At 44.6% G+C, this 14,782-nt stretch overlaps 1 long non-coding RNA gene across 1 annotated transcript; it reads left to right on the top strand.

Moving 5' to 3' along the window:
- The first annotated feature begins 3,858 nt into the window (after window positions 1-3,858).
- On the top strand, window positions 3,859-11,240 carry LOC137148721 (uncharacterized). Its single transcript, XR_010918560.1, has 3 exons — window positions 3,859-3,990; window positions 5,186-5,697; window positions 8,359-11,240. It is a non-coding gene; the product is annotated as an uncharacterized lncRNA (long non-coding RNA).
- Window positions 11,241-14,782: the final 3,542 nt, after the last annotated feature.

The following is a 14,782-nucleotide window of genomic DNA, read 5'->3' as shown; positions in this document are numbered from 1 at the left end:
TGAGCAACTATGGTACCTTCCAAGAAGCATATGCATTACGCTACAGTCTTTGATTGCAAGATCACGCACTTTTCCACAGGATCCCTGCCTCATTCAGTGCGCAGCATGGATGGTGCTCTGGAGATGAATCAAGTTGTGTACTGAAGGAGGTTGCAGGACCTTGGCCTCATTTGTTGTAGAAGTTGGAAAGTGCATAGTGAATGAGGCAGAGAATTTCAGGATGGTCCCAGGATTCAGATAGTCGAATGCTACCTGGAGAACTGGATTCTCTCCCTGCCTCTGACACAGAGTTCTTCTCTTACATTTGGCAGTCATGTAAATCAAAACTTTCACAGGTAGCGACTGCGTGTTAATTTTCTGGAGACCCAATTTAAGGCACCTGGGGACTGATCTGCAGCAGTGCTGAGAACTCACAGCTGCAACTAAAGTCAATGTGAGCTTTGCTCTGAACAAACAGTGCTATTTAAACAGCAAGTGTGATGGTGAATCTTTACTACAGAAGAGCTAGCGCTCTGCAATGATAAAACGCTAAGTATTCTGAAAAATAAGGCCCTAGGATTTTCGAACTGGACATCCAAATTAATTGACACTTTTAGACTGCATCCGCTCCCAGTGTGTAAAATGGGAATAATAATACCCCGGACTAGAGCTGAGCAGACAATGGAAATTCTGTTTTGTGAAGGTTTTTGAGATTTTGAAATCTGGCTTTGTGCTGAATCAGAACAAAACCCCAAAATCTGAAATTCTCTGTGAAAGAAAATTCAGAGGAAAAAATTCATTTTGGATTGATCAAAAATATTTTGTTTCAATTTTAACTTCTCTTCTATAATATATATAAAATACACAATTTAAAAATCACACAAAAAGTCATTTCAAAATGAAAAATCAAAATGATTCATTCAAAAATTGTTGAGATGGCATGTTTGACATATTTAGAATATTTCCCCCTCCCCCAGTTTTGCTCTGAAATGAAATTTCAGCAAAATTGACCTGATTTCATTATGCGGTTCAATTTTCACAGATGGTTCCATCAAAGTTTTTCCAACCAACTCTACACCTGACTTCAGAGTGCTATGAAGATAAATTAATTCATATTTTAAAATAATTTAGACACTACAAGAAGAGCATCATAGAAAAAACCCATGAGGAAATTACTAATTCTGTATTCAGTGCAGGGTTTGGATGTTGTACAGTAAATAATTCATGGAGTTACATGCGGAATGAGGATAAAAAAATATGGAATAGCCACCCATCAGTGAGCCCCATCCATCCCATGCACCAAATGAGACAGAGTTCCTGTGGAACAATTAGCATGTGATCATGTAATTAAGGACTGGCTCATAATGCATACATACAAGGGGGCCAAATTAGGGTAGAACAAGCACCTTAATTTTGGGATTTCCTAACTGCTGAGTGCTTGCTTTTGCAATCTTGATGTTCGTTAAATGTAATTTTTTTGGATGTAATTAAATAAAGTGACTTGTTGCAGCTGGGTGTTTGCCAAACTAAACACCTTATAAATAGTTAGCACTGTGCAACCTTCTCCCATGTTACACCTCCAACAGACCATTGGCAATGTCTTGTGAAGACATTCCCAACACTTCCTGCAGCCTGACAGAGGCACCAGGAGGACATGCAGGCGATGCTTTCAAACCAGCAGGCAGAGAGGACACTCACTCTTTTCTTAACCGCATTTCAGGAGTGAGTGTGTGGGGAGAAATATCGAAAGTTCTCAGCTTAAATGCTGCTGCTCAGGTCCAAATCCAACCTGCCCGTGAATCGAAGCTTTTCCCAAGCAGGTCTGGAGGTAGAGTGTAGAGGAATACCACACTCTTACAAGCAGTAACTAATACTGATGTAAGACTTCCAGCTGGGACAAGCACAGCCAGGCTCCTCCTGGTTCTGTCAAGAGGGAAAATTCCTCTTGGTTCAGTGAGAGCTGCTGTCTAGGGATCACAAGGGCTCTGGTTCAACTCTCAGTTGTGATAGCATGCTGGGAACACACTCAGTAAGTCCAGATGCCAGAGGGAAAATCCTAGATCTGATTAAGTCCCCTCCAGCATCTGGCCCCTGGTTGGCAGCATCGGGGATCAGATTGATTAGGGAGCATGCCAGTGTGTGTGACACCTGCCCGACCACAGAGATCAGGGGTTCTTAAACTGGGGGTTGTGACCCTCAGGAGGTCACGAGGTTATTTTGGATGGGGGTGTCGCAAGCTGTCAGCCCTCACGCATGCCGGTAAGGGTGGCATGGCATGGGGCAGGTCATCACTTTTGGAGGCAGGGGTCCTCACAGCCTGAAATATTTGCAAAGGGGGTCCCAACAAAAAAAGTTTGAGAACCCCTGATGTAGATAGAGAGTTCTCAGGCCAGAAAGAGACTCCTGTGTTCTGCCCATTCCTCTAAGGGGCAAATGATAGGAAATGACCATGAGGAAACCATTTTGTTATATTTATTTTAGGAAACAGTTCACCCATATGAGGAGTGTTTCACATAGATTCGATGAGTCACTGACTTATCACCAAACCAATTAGAGTAATTTAATCTTTGCTTTGCTGTGGACGTGGTGTCAGAACTCCTGCATTTCATTTGTGGCTCTAAGAAAGGTTTTGGCCTAGTGATACGAACAGGAGACTCTTATGCTGACTCATTTTGTGACTTGCCAAGTCATTGCCTCTCAGTGCTTCACATTCCTCATCCATAAAATGGGCACAAGATCCTGAACTTGCACAACATGAAAAAGTCTCCATTTATCAAGTTACCATATTGCAATTACCCTATTTTTTCATATTCTAAGGAGAGAGGAAAGCTGTGATTACCCCCAAGCACTCTCCATTGTGGGGAAGGGGGAGAATGGACTCTCTTAAATAATGACATTTTGATTAACAGATTAAAACAAATCTATATAAAATCTGGCTTTCAGCCAGTGCAGTTCTGCAGAAAGAATACAGCCCCACTCCTGAGCCCAGTTAGAAGCTGTTTCAGAAACATTTATGGATGCATTTTTATATGTAAAATGCAGAGCAGTGATGATGCCTGAGCCAGAGCCATCCCACTGTTTTCTGAGAACTTGAACACAGACCATCCTGATCCTCAAAGGTTGCCAGAGGGGCTTCCCCCATTTTTATAGGAAGAGTCTCCTCTGCCTTTTCAAATAACTTATTTTGTAAGCCCTCTCAACTTTGGAAATTAAAGAGAATCCATACTATCGAATCACAGAAGGAAAGATTCCCGAACATTCCCTGGCCCTGTATTTAGCAAACTCGTGTCTTAGGCCAGCACTTAGAAAGCAGGAAATAAATTAAGGCAGAGATGGGTCTGAACTGAAACTCTGCAGTCTGGACTGGGGTTGTAGTGCAACACTTCATAGCGACACCAGGCCTGGGTCCAGTCACACTTGTGCCAGTTCATTTCACTAGGGCTGCTCCTCATCTGCACCAGATCAGAGTCGGGCCCATGACATTTGGATCCAGATTGCAGATTTGGATCGGACTTTCTCTAGAGCTGTTGTCAATCTAGGGGACAACCCGCTGAAAATTCGTTTGGGGGCACACATGCAAGGGCAGCACTTACCTTTCTGTGGGGTGTGCAAGGAATTGCAGAAACTCCACAGGTTTCTAGTTAAAGGAGCAAGTCAAAGGAAATCCGAGCTAGCTAGCAGGCAGTTTCATTCTGAGTAATGGCAATCAATACAATACCTTATGCATGAATAGGGATAACTACCGTTATTTTATTCTTGTGCTCCAGCCCTGCTACCTATAGTCTTATGATGAGCAAAAGCTCCTGCTGCAATTTGTGACATGGGACATCCATATTTTGAATTCAGCCCTTTTGCTAATTGCTAACGGGTGGAGAGTTGGATGAAAATGACTAGCAAAGAATTCATCAGCCCCAGGCCTGTGGTTTGTCTGGCTGCCGCCGGATCCCTACTGAATCCGTGACAGTGGCGCGAAATCTGCTTCATGCATGGATGGAAGGAGCGGAGAGAAAAGTGAGTTCTCCCTCGCCCTAGGCCAGGGACATTCACTGCCAGCCTGGCCAAGGGGGTGTGGGCGAGACCCGCTCTGCACGGGAGGAGACAGGAGCTACCGGGCACTAAATCCCACCTGCCCTGGGCGAGGCGGGCTGCGGAATCCCAGCGCAGCAACGGGGAGGGGCCGGGGCACGTGCGGCTCTGCCGGCCCTTCCTGAAGGCAGCACCGCCGGCCCGGCCCGGCCCGCTCCGCTCCGCTCCTTCCACCGGAGGGAAGCGGCCAGGGTCTCCCGGGGCGGCGCTGCCCGCTGGGCTCCGTCAGCACAGCCCGGGCCGCCCGGAGTCACGCCAGGCTGCTCCGCGAGCTGCCCCTGCCGAGCCGAGCCGAGCCGAGCCGAGCCGAGCCCGCCAGCCGCGGCTGCCCAGCGAAGAGCCGCAGCCCGGCCCCGTGCGCAGGGAACAGCCGCCGCGGGCTGGATGCAGCCACCTCTGGGGTGGCGCCGCTGCGGTACAGCCCCGTGCTCCGGGCCAGCGGCACCGCCCTTGGGGCCGTTCAAAGGGCAGCGAGCAAAGAAGGGCCGGGCCCGGTCCGGTCCGGTCCGATCCCCCCGCCCCGCCCCGCCCCGCCCTACTCCAGCCGGGCGCCCGCCCAGCCTTCCCCCGCCCCGGGGCTGGACGCTCGGCGACGGCGAAACCTTCCCCGGCCCGGCCCGGCCCGGCCCCCCCGCTGCCGCCCTTTCATCCTACCGCCGAGGCCAGAGCCGGGCCGGCTGTGAGCTGTGAGCTGGGCCGGGCCGGGGCTCTGCGCTGCCGGCACACGGGAGCCGGGAGCAGCGTTTCCGCCTCCGCCTGCAGCGACCGCCCGCCCGCGCTCAGCGGGGCCGCGCCCACCTCGGACCGGCTCCCTGCGGGGCGGCCTGGCTGCGCGCGGAGCGCGGGGACTCGAACCCGCCGCACTCCGGGCCAGGCCTGCCCCGCCCCGCCCCGCGCCGACGCCGTTACCTGCCGCCGGGCACCGGCTGCCGCGGCTCTTCGTCGGGCACAGCCGAGCAGGCAGCGACTCGCACTTCTCCCGAGTGTGAGACACACGGGCCGTGTCGCACCCGTTATACCGAGGGTGTGGGTGTGTGTGTGTGTGTGTGTGTGTGTGTGTGTGTGTACACACAATGTATGCACGAGAGGAGAAAACCACTCGCTGGTTTTTGTTTACCAGGTGGACACACGTTGGGATGCGGAAGGCAGCGCCCAGAGGCGCTCGTTCCTGCAGCCGCCGCACTCATCCCCACACGAACAAAGCTGCTGTTCGGAACACGACCCTTTTCGAAACGCACTTTAACCAGGAGAAAGCAAAATTTCGAAGTAGTGTTGCCTATGTCTGTCGCTATGGCAACCTGTTAGGTGCCAGCGTGTCAGGAGCCCTGCCTGATGAATGCAGCATCCCAAGTGCTAAGGGAGCATCGTGGGTGTCAGACAAACAGGCGCGCACACATCTAAAAGCTGCTTTCATTGTTAAAAAAGATAAGCAGCAGTGCTGACCAGGATCCTTCACCAAACCCAGCAAACAAACTACAGTGTAGGGCAGCAAATTTGGCGGAGAAAAGCACTTTTTACCTTTTGGAAGAGTCAGACTTTATTGTTTCCTTAGCTTATTCACCATTGTGGCATTGAAGGATCAAAAAGCCAGCTGCCAGAATGTCATGTCAACCTGCAAGAATTCCAGTACAGGTATTTGTCTAGATCAGTCATGAGAATTTCCTGATATTGAGACATTAAATGTGAAATTATGGAAGATAAATTCTCAGAGAACTCAGATTATATATTTATGGATTAACATTATAAAACTGTGAAACCACAAAGATTCTGCCTGCCTGATATTTTATCATTTCTTGGAATGACAAAGTTTCAAGACAAGTGTTGACTTTTTTTCAAATTGTAAATGTGCATCTTTTACTTGGGAAAATATCAGGGTCAGTTATTGGGAAATTAAGAATTTTTCTTTTTCAGCTACTGACCAAAAATACTTTCCAAAAATATTTCACAGTGAAAAAGGTGACACTTTATGTATTGTGGAAAGAGAGAAAATGAACAAATATCTTCAAAAGAAGAGTCCCTTTCTCATATGATTTCTTTGTGGATATTTATTTACAATTTCTTGTTAAATATTTTTCTTAGGTGTTACAGGGAGTAAAATCCTTCAAGAAACAAGTTCAGACATTTGGCAGGAGCTAAGTATCCTGACCTGCAAATTAACTCAAGTTCTGTAGTTAGAGTGCTCAGGAGGATCAACATTTCTTGCATACTTACTGAGAACCACCTGCCACTCACCAGGACCTGATCCAAAGCCCACAGAAATCAATAGGAGTCTTTGCATTGACTTCTCTAAGGGGTTTGGAGCAGGCCCCTATGTAGGACTCAGTGGTGGATGATCCTGCACTCACTGAAGTCAATCGGAAACTTCCATTGACTGCAGCTGGGAGCAGGAGCAGAACTGCATGGTGTATTAGTGTAAAATTCTTGCATGGTAAGAAGATGGTATCATTAGGGACCTGATTCTGCACTTGTTATTCAGCTAAAACTACTACTGCCTTCAATGAATGAATACAATGCTCCCTGAAAGTTCAACTTTGCCACCCTCTGCAGAATCTAATAACACTTCTACCTAGCACAGCTTCTCCATGTAAATACTGGGGTATTCCTAACTCCACCATGCATTTCCATTCTTTGAAATAAAACCAATGCAAGAGCAGAGTCCATCAGAAATCTGTCCCACACGCTGGACTAATGGACTGGGTGTGACATCTCAGGTTTTCTCCCAAAGAAGGTGATTTTTTAAACCAGTTTCAGATCTCTAGAATTTCCATGGGAGAGGACTTTAACAATAGGATATCACTTTCTTAGAAGGACCCATTTAACTATGCATCTACTGTGTAATTAGAGAGTGAATACTATATCTATATTCACAATAGATATCTATAGTCTATGGTATCATGCTTTCCAAATGTTTATTTTCATATTCTGACAATCGCTATAAACAGGTGGTAATTATGAACATGACAGATTTGTAGGAGAAAACCAGGGAATGAGTGGAATAACTCAGCACTCTAGGTCTAGATTTGCGAATAACGCTCTGATCTACTTTCTTAATGCATATGGTGCATCAAGGTCTCCAAGCACCACATTATGGTGTCACTGCTACACTTGGCACTAGCTCCGGGGTCACAAGGCAATGAGACTTATTTCAGAACCGGTGGCCTCGCTGCACATACGGATAGGCTGATGCACCCTTCCAGGAATATCTTTTCATAGTATAGTGGATTTAGGCATGCTTATTTGCCTAAAGCTCCAAATCTGGGCCAAGGGTCTAACCACATGGATGCACCTGGAGGAAAGGGCCTAAAAGAGGACGCCCCTCATTGGAAATGTCATGATGGTAAATCCCGTCTGAGGTTAATATGACTGTTGGCCAGATTCCCAGCTGGTGTCATCACCATAGCATCACTGGAAAGAATGGAAATATGCTGATTTTGACCAGCTGAGGATCTGGTCCAATAATGTCTCCACAATCCAGTCAGGGCCCTTGATGCTGTATAATAATAGTAACAATTAACACTTTGCTCCTGAGCCTACAAAGCAAGTTACTACGGACCCCATTGTTTTCAAGGAGGAAGGGAGTAGAGAGGCAGTTATCTGCGAGCCAGCAGGAACAGATCCTGGGTCTCCTGGCACCTACTCCAGCCACTGCACAACAAGTTCCTGGTGTGTGGGGATCCCTGGGGCTGGCTTAGCAGTTAAAAGCAAAGGGTTTATAATCTTAAAACCACAATCAAAGAGAGGAAGGTGTGGGCTGGTGGCCTAGGCATGTGGCTGGGAGCCAGGAACTCCTGAATACTAATCAGGACACTATGATGCAATCTATGACCTTGGACCAATAACAAAACCTGTCTCCCTCAGGTTTCCCCTTCACAGCGTGCTGTTAACTTTTGTAAGGAGTTTGCATAGATGGAAAGGCCAGGAGAAATGCTAATGAACACATCACAGCAAAACATGAGGAAGCTACTCTAACCATTTGCACCATCAGAGCAGACTTCCATTTTAAACTGTAGCTGGCATTGTCTATCTCTTACAGTTCCCAGCATCCAACATGAAAGGATATTTAATGCTCACTAATAAATGGTAAAAACACATCCTTAGGAAAACTGAGTGCTAAATACCAACCAATTGGGTAGCAATTACAGACTCTTCCAATTGCAGGGGGAGTGTTGAGAAACATTTAATGGAAGAGCCTTACCTCCGTTTGAATACAAGTGACTGTGTGCGTTTGCCTTGTGTTTTACTATGCAGCACCATGACAGGTATATAAGTAACAACCTTTATTTTATGTTACAGCTGTTCTTCTTCAAAAGGAAAACAAATGGCCTACAGCAACTGCCACAAGTCCTGACTGCTCTCAGCTTCTTCAGGTCCCAGAGCCGCAGCTCTGGAGATGGGAAATGGCCCATTCCTCTGAAGCAGGGTCTAGTTGTGATACACGCAGTACTTCCTTCCCTCATTGTGATTAGGGCTGCTGTGTTGTAAATGCACTAGGGAAACAATATGGTGCCATGATGGCAAATCTTCAGCAGAGCTGAGGGGTGAGGGAAGGGCAGTCCAGCTCCCATGTAATGACATCTCAGATTTTCTCCCAAAGAAGGTGATTTTTTAAACCAGTTTCAGATCTCTAGAATTTCCATTGGACAGGGCTTTAAAAATAGGATATCACTTTCTTAGAAGGACCATTTAACTATGTATCTACTGTGTAATTAGAGAGTGAATACTATATAAATCCAGGGTAACTGCATGTTCCTGGAGATTGCCTAGTAATTATACTTGATGTCATCAAATAACTCAAAGATTAATTGTCACTTGCACTGCAGCTTTTTTTCATCTCATGAGAACATGCAACTAGACAGATGTAACCGGAGCTATATCTAACACCTTGGGGTGCTCCAAGAGGTTCTCACTGTCTCTGGGAAAAGGGGCTGGGGCTGGAAAGGCTTGCAAAAAGGGCATGCCAGGGTTTATTGATCTCTGTTGGTTTTCTCCCCCTTAACATTTATGGCGGATGAAAGATGCCAGGCTGCCTGGAGACAAAAGTCCCATATTAGTCCACACAGCACAAACCACCCCGGGCAGCAGCGGGTCAAGTCTCCCCATAATCTGACCTGGGAGTGGGGAGACAAGTTCAAGGATCAAAAGGCTCGTTTAGCCTCCTTGTCCATTCAATGCTTTGGGTCAAAAACATTCTCATTTATTGACATTGGTTATAATTCTGGAGTCACACCCTTGGAATGAAAAGGAGAGCTGCATCAAACCCGGTGGAGTTATTCTGAATTCACCCAGGTGCAAGTGAGATCAGAATCACAGCCTTTGTTTTTCTGCTAAAACTGCCAAAATGAGGCCAAAGGGTGCCTGTGCCAATGGCAGGGCCAGCTGTGATGCTGCCTGGTGAGCTTTTGCCTATTATTTTCAACAGAAGATAAAACAGTAGCATAATAAGTCTCAGTTCTTCCCCCTGAATTTCATGTTAAGAAATAAGCTGTGCATCTGAATCTCTAAGATCTTAGAGCTGGGATTTCATCTTTGCTTGTTACAGCTGAGGAATGAAGGAAAACGTTCTAAGATATGGTTAAGGAAGTGAAGCAAGGTTCTCTCAGAGCTATATAATCTGGGGATGGAGACAGAATCCCAAGACCAAGGCAATGGGAAATTAAGGCCAAGGCAGGTCAGCTCATACATTATTACCAGCCTAAATTTCAAGGGAAACGGGGGTATGATACACTTGATGAAAGCCAGTCAGAGCCTCACATACCACATCACAAAGCTATCAGTACATAAAGGGATGAACTTTTTATTAACTGCTTCATGCCAACTGCAGATAAAAACCTAACATTAGTTCTGGGGGGATCTTACTTTAAACTTCTGCATTTTCTCTCTCTTCCTTTTTATCTTTTCCCACTTTTTCTAGGAATGTCTCATCATACAGAAATGATGACTATCTCTAGAATTTCAGGAGTTACCAATAATAATAATAAAAAATAGATGTCTGTAGATATGGCATAAAAACAGAGCATAAAATCCAAATCTGAAACATCTGCCGGTGGCACTGAGCACTAGCACAGCATCACACATTTGGGAATTGGGAATACACTCTGACATTTGTGGTTATACTTGTATGAATCCTCTTTATTATATTTACAGCAAAATCCTTCATCTAGTAAAGACGAAGACAAAAATACCATCAGTCTCTATTAGCCTGTTGTGCTCACTTAATGGCCTTGCATTCAAAAAGTTAGAGAGCTAAATATTCTGATGATAATCACTGCTCTTCTCCCAGGAGGGCCAGGATTCAATCCTTCCTCCTCCTACCAAAATAGCTTTTTGAATAAATTGCCTCCTCTATGAAGAGACATTTCCCACACCCTCATCTAAATCCATGTAGTAGTCTGGTGTCTAGTTATTTGGTTACTGCACCAAAGTGGTTGAAATGAAACCTGCTGTATAAATTCCCCATTTCTGTTTAAGTTTAAAGGAGTCACATCTCCTCATTCCTCTAGTGACATCTCTGTGGCGTTTCCTTAGTGCCTTTGCAGAGATGCTGGGAGAAGGTGAACTTTTAATTAAATCTTAAAGTGAGCAGCAATGGCAGCGAGAAACCCAAAGCCAGTGTCTCCCCCGGGGCGCACAGGCCAATATAGTCTGTGGATTCCTCTGAGTACAGTTTCTATCACAATGCAGTTTGCTTTAACATGTGCCAGACAGAGGCAAGCTGTCTTCCCCAGCTCTGAGGGCAGACTACAGAGAAACGCCCTAGTGCTAAAAGTGACGATACAGCTGCTGGAGGACTTTTCTGAGTTTCTAGAGACCCTTCTACCAGAGAGTTCCTTCACAACTCAGCCCCTATTTCTTGTGAATAAACGATTGCAAGCTTAACCCAATTGTGTGTATTAGTCGTATTGCATATTCAAGTCACACTCAGAAATTTCAGAGGCTGAGTGGTCACTGATAGGACTAGGCATTCCACTGTGTAGATCCGTAACAGGAATGGACTTTAACCCTATTTTGACTCCTTCACTGCCGACGCTATGCAGCAATGGATCCCAGTGCTGCAGATACACAGAAGAAGTTCACAGCCCTACTGCCCTACTTTGTGAAACTGGCCGCTGTGCTTTGGACTGATATAGCAATCAGAATGCTGGTCGTTCGGGATGAGCTAACTGACTTGGGTTAAATATTGACCAGTTTGGAGCAAAGCATTTTGGTCAACAATTGGTACAAATCTGAACTCAAAATGTTTATGACATTTAAAAAAAAAAATCAGGTTAAAGCTGTATTATAGTGCTTCAGATTGTTTGCTCATCCCCATTGTTGGCTTATTAACAACCTTCACAGCCATTCTGCTGTGCATTAGCTAGCCTCAGTAATCACCTGATCCTCCGGCTCCAGTCCCTCCTATTGCTTGTTTCATCTTATTTTATACTCAAGTGTCAGCTCTTCAGAGAAGGGCCGTGTCTTCCTGGACATGTGCAGGGCCCAGCATAATGTGGCCCTGATTCTGGCTGGGGTCTCCAGGTGCTGCTGCAATACAAATAAATAGGGAGAGGAAGAAAAAGAACATTGCTTCCTGATTCTATCTGCAGCTGTAAGTGGCTATAGTGCATGGCAGCTGTTTTCCTCAGTGGAGACAATTCCCTTGTCTGCAGAGGGCTATCTTAGGCATTATTTAAATCCACCTGAGACTAGAGTTGGTAAAAAATAGTCTTCAAATCATTTTTTTTAAATCTAAACATGATTTTGGATTTTGGGTTTTTTTGGCCAAAACAATATTTTTCATTTTTGTTGGAAATTTTCAGTTTATCAGTGAAGAAACAGAAACAAAGTTTTTCAGTAAAATGATTCAGTTTTCAGTAGAAATGTTCAGGTTTTTGTGAAAAATGTCATTTTTCAGTAAATATTTTTCTGTATTTTTATTTTCTAAAATTGAAGTTTTACTGAAAAAATACCATGATGAATGAGAATGATTTACTGAAAGTAGGTTTTGAAAACCAAATTTTTTTTGGCTTTGCAGGGAGAGTGCAGAAAAGACACAAAGTTCCTGTGCATATTGTTTTAAATGTTTCAAAATGTCCTGAGACAAATAACTGGAATTTTTCCACCAGGTCTCCATAGACGTAAATGGTTCTTGGGCCGTGTGCTGGCCTCCTCAGAGAGGTGAATGTCACTGCGCCAGGGTGAATATCACCGACTAGGTCCAACTTCGATGAGGTCAAGAAATTCAGGGAATTTCCCAAGAAAGCCTGACCTCATGAGATGTTCAGCCCAATTCCCTGACCGAAGTGGCACAGAATGATTCAGATGAGCACCTGAACTTATGGATATTTATCTGAACCTCAAAACCTTTTGAGGTTTATACACACCTCATCACTTTGGATTTGTAAACAGTAAACAAGCCAGCCAGGAAGCAATAGCTGCATTAGAACAAAGGCCCCCAATGTATTTTCAGTTAGCAGCTACCATTTTTCTCCAAAATATTGTGAAAAGTTCCTATTGTCCAGCCAACTGCCTTTTGCTTATTGCACAAGCCCCCAGCAAAAGACCTCACATTTGCCCAGATTCTTTTAAAAGATGGGGCTTCTCACTCTGCTCTTCAGACATTTACTGACAACATATCAATACGATGTAGATGTGCTGATTGCTAAAAACCCTCCTCCTGATAATTTCCTAATTACTTTACATTGCTCCGTTCTCCTCCTCCCCAGATCAATGTCTTTATAGCAGGTAACATGAAGTTTTTGCCATGCTCTAGTGCAGCTTCTCCTATTCTCCTATGCTGCAAAAACGACTTGAGTTCTGTAGCACTTTAAAGACTAACCATCTGAATGTCAGCAGGCATAAGCTTTCGTGAAAATGTATAGAAGGCAACATTTACATATCCAAGGGCATAGATAACAATGGGGAAGCCGGGTACTTGAGGCTTGATGACAATCATTGAGTAGGAGGTGAGAATGGGTCATCAGAGCAAATTACTTCTTGTAACGAGACAGCCATTCCAAATCCCTGTTTAAACCCAATTTGAATGTGTCAAGTTTGCAGATAATTTCTAACTCAGCAGTTTCTCTTTCAAGTCTGTTTTTGAAGTTTTTTTGGAGAAGTACAGCAACTCCTATTTTTTGCAGGGCTCCCATTCTAATACCCACCTTCATAATAGCATCTACATGTGAAATTCAGATGTGTTCATTTTAGATACTGTACTGATAGAACTGATAGAACTGGGACAAAGCCAATTAACTTACAAATATTGTTTGCTCCATTAAATATACATACTGTACTTGCGGAACAGGATTACCAGGTACTCAGAATAAAAAGTTCTGATACTAGAACAATCTGGGCAATGCAGTCTGCACAAAAATGGTTGCTTCATACACAATGACTTGCAATCCTCTTTTTTTTTTTTTTAATTGTCTTTCTGCCCTGGAAAGCTCATTTTCCTTTGAGAATTTAATGTGTGGGTTCCAGTGGCAACTGAATAAATCACTAAAGGTTTTTGTTTTTTAAATGTCATGTTGAGGAATGTTGGATCCAATACTACAATTTAGTTTCTTTTATCTATTTGAGTTTCATTTAACCCATAAGTATTAGTTCCAATAGGTTTCTGCATATTCATCCATCTTGCTTTACTTTACATTTTATCTACTCCAATTTGCAAGTATTTCAAGGCTTGGAAGAGACAAAGAAGAAAGACTGGCAAGTCTGGCATTGACCCTTATGAACTGTAGGAAACATGCAGCCCAGGGTTTCTGAAGCAGGCTCTGGATGAACTTGGGGAGAAGGGTGGCAAGTGGTTCCAGTTAAAATGGGCAAACCTGTTTCAGTAAAGTAGCTGAACTGAACTGCCTGAAGCCTGAACCTTTTCCCAAACTTCAGGATAAATCCTGCTTTTAAATGGAATTTCCTAGTTTCAGCTGGCAATGAAAGCATCATGTTATCAGTAGAATAAATCTGCCCTTCACCCCCCACCCCAAGATTCACAGTGCAATTCCAAACTAAAGAGATTTCAATTAGTTTTGTAACTGAAGGTGCTCATCTGACGCTGAACAAACCTTGAACTAAGAATCACTAATGAATGCAACCTTATGAAAGGTGAGATACAATATCTCAACAGACAGCAGAGAGTCTGCTTTAATGACAACCCTTTTTAGCTTGTTAGAATAACTAGGGCATGGCCTCCAGGTATAGAGCAGTGTGGAGGAGCAGACAGGTTGCTCAGGAAATGCTTGTGGAACATGTAACTCTCCTGTACACATCTAGGAAGAGGTGGGCCATTCAGAAATCCCTAAGCAGGAGGTAACTCAGCCATTAGCAGCTTGGTCACTTGTAGCAGAAACACTGGTGGGACCCAAGACATGGTCAGTACCACTCTAACTATTCCACTCATAAAAAGGCAAAACACCTGGTGACAGCCGCATGTGGACTTCCTTTCTTATTTGCTTGTTAATAAATGACCTCTCAGGCAACACAGAAGCAAATTTCAGTGAGAAAAAAGACAATAAGCAAGAACAATAACATTTGGCACGTTTGCACCACAGGTAAAAACAGGGTGAGGAATGTAAGTGCTGGAAGAGAGTAACTGGGGATCTGTCACTGAAGCATTGCTGGCTGAAAATGCAATAGGCCGGTACTTATTCCTTTTTGATCTAGGCTAGTCCACAGGTGTCCTTAAACCCATGACTTGGTCACTAACCAGATCCAAGCTCTGGTATTAGGGACAGGATAT

Source organism: Emydura macquarii, unplaced genomic scaffold (assembly GCF_026122565.2).
Source record: "Emydura macquarii macquarii isolate MOO-44397 ecotype Brisbane River unplaced genomic scaffold, CSIRO-AGI_Emac_v2 contig_691, whole genome shotgun sequence".
Classification (NCBI taxonomy): Eukaryota; Metazoa; Chordata; order Testudines; family Chelidae; genus Emydura; species Emydura macquarii.
Note: the sequence above shows the minus strand (reverse complement) of the source record. Positions and strands in the feature narration are given on the sequence as shown.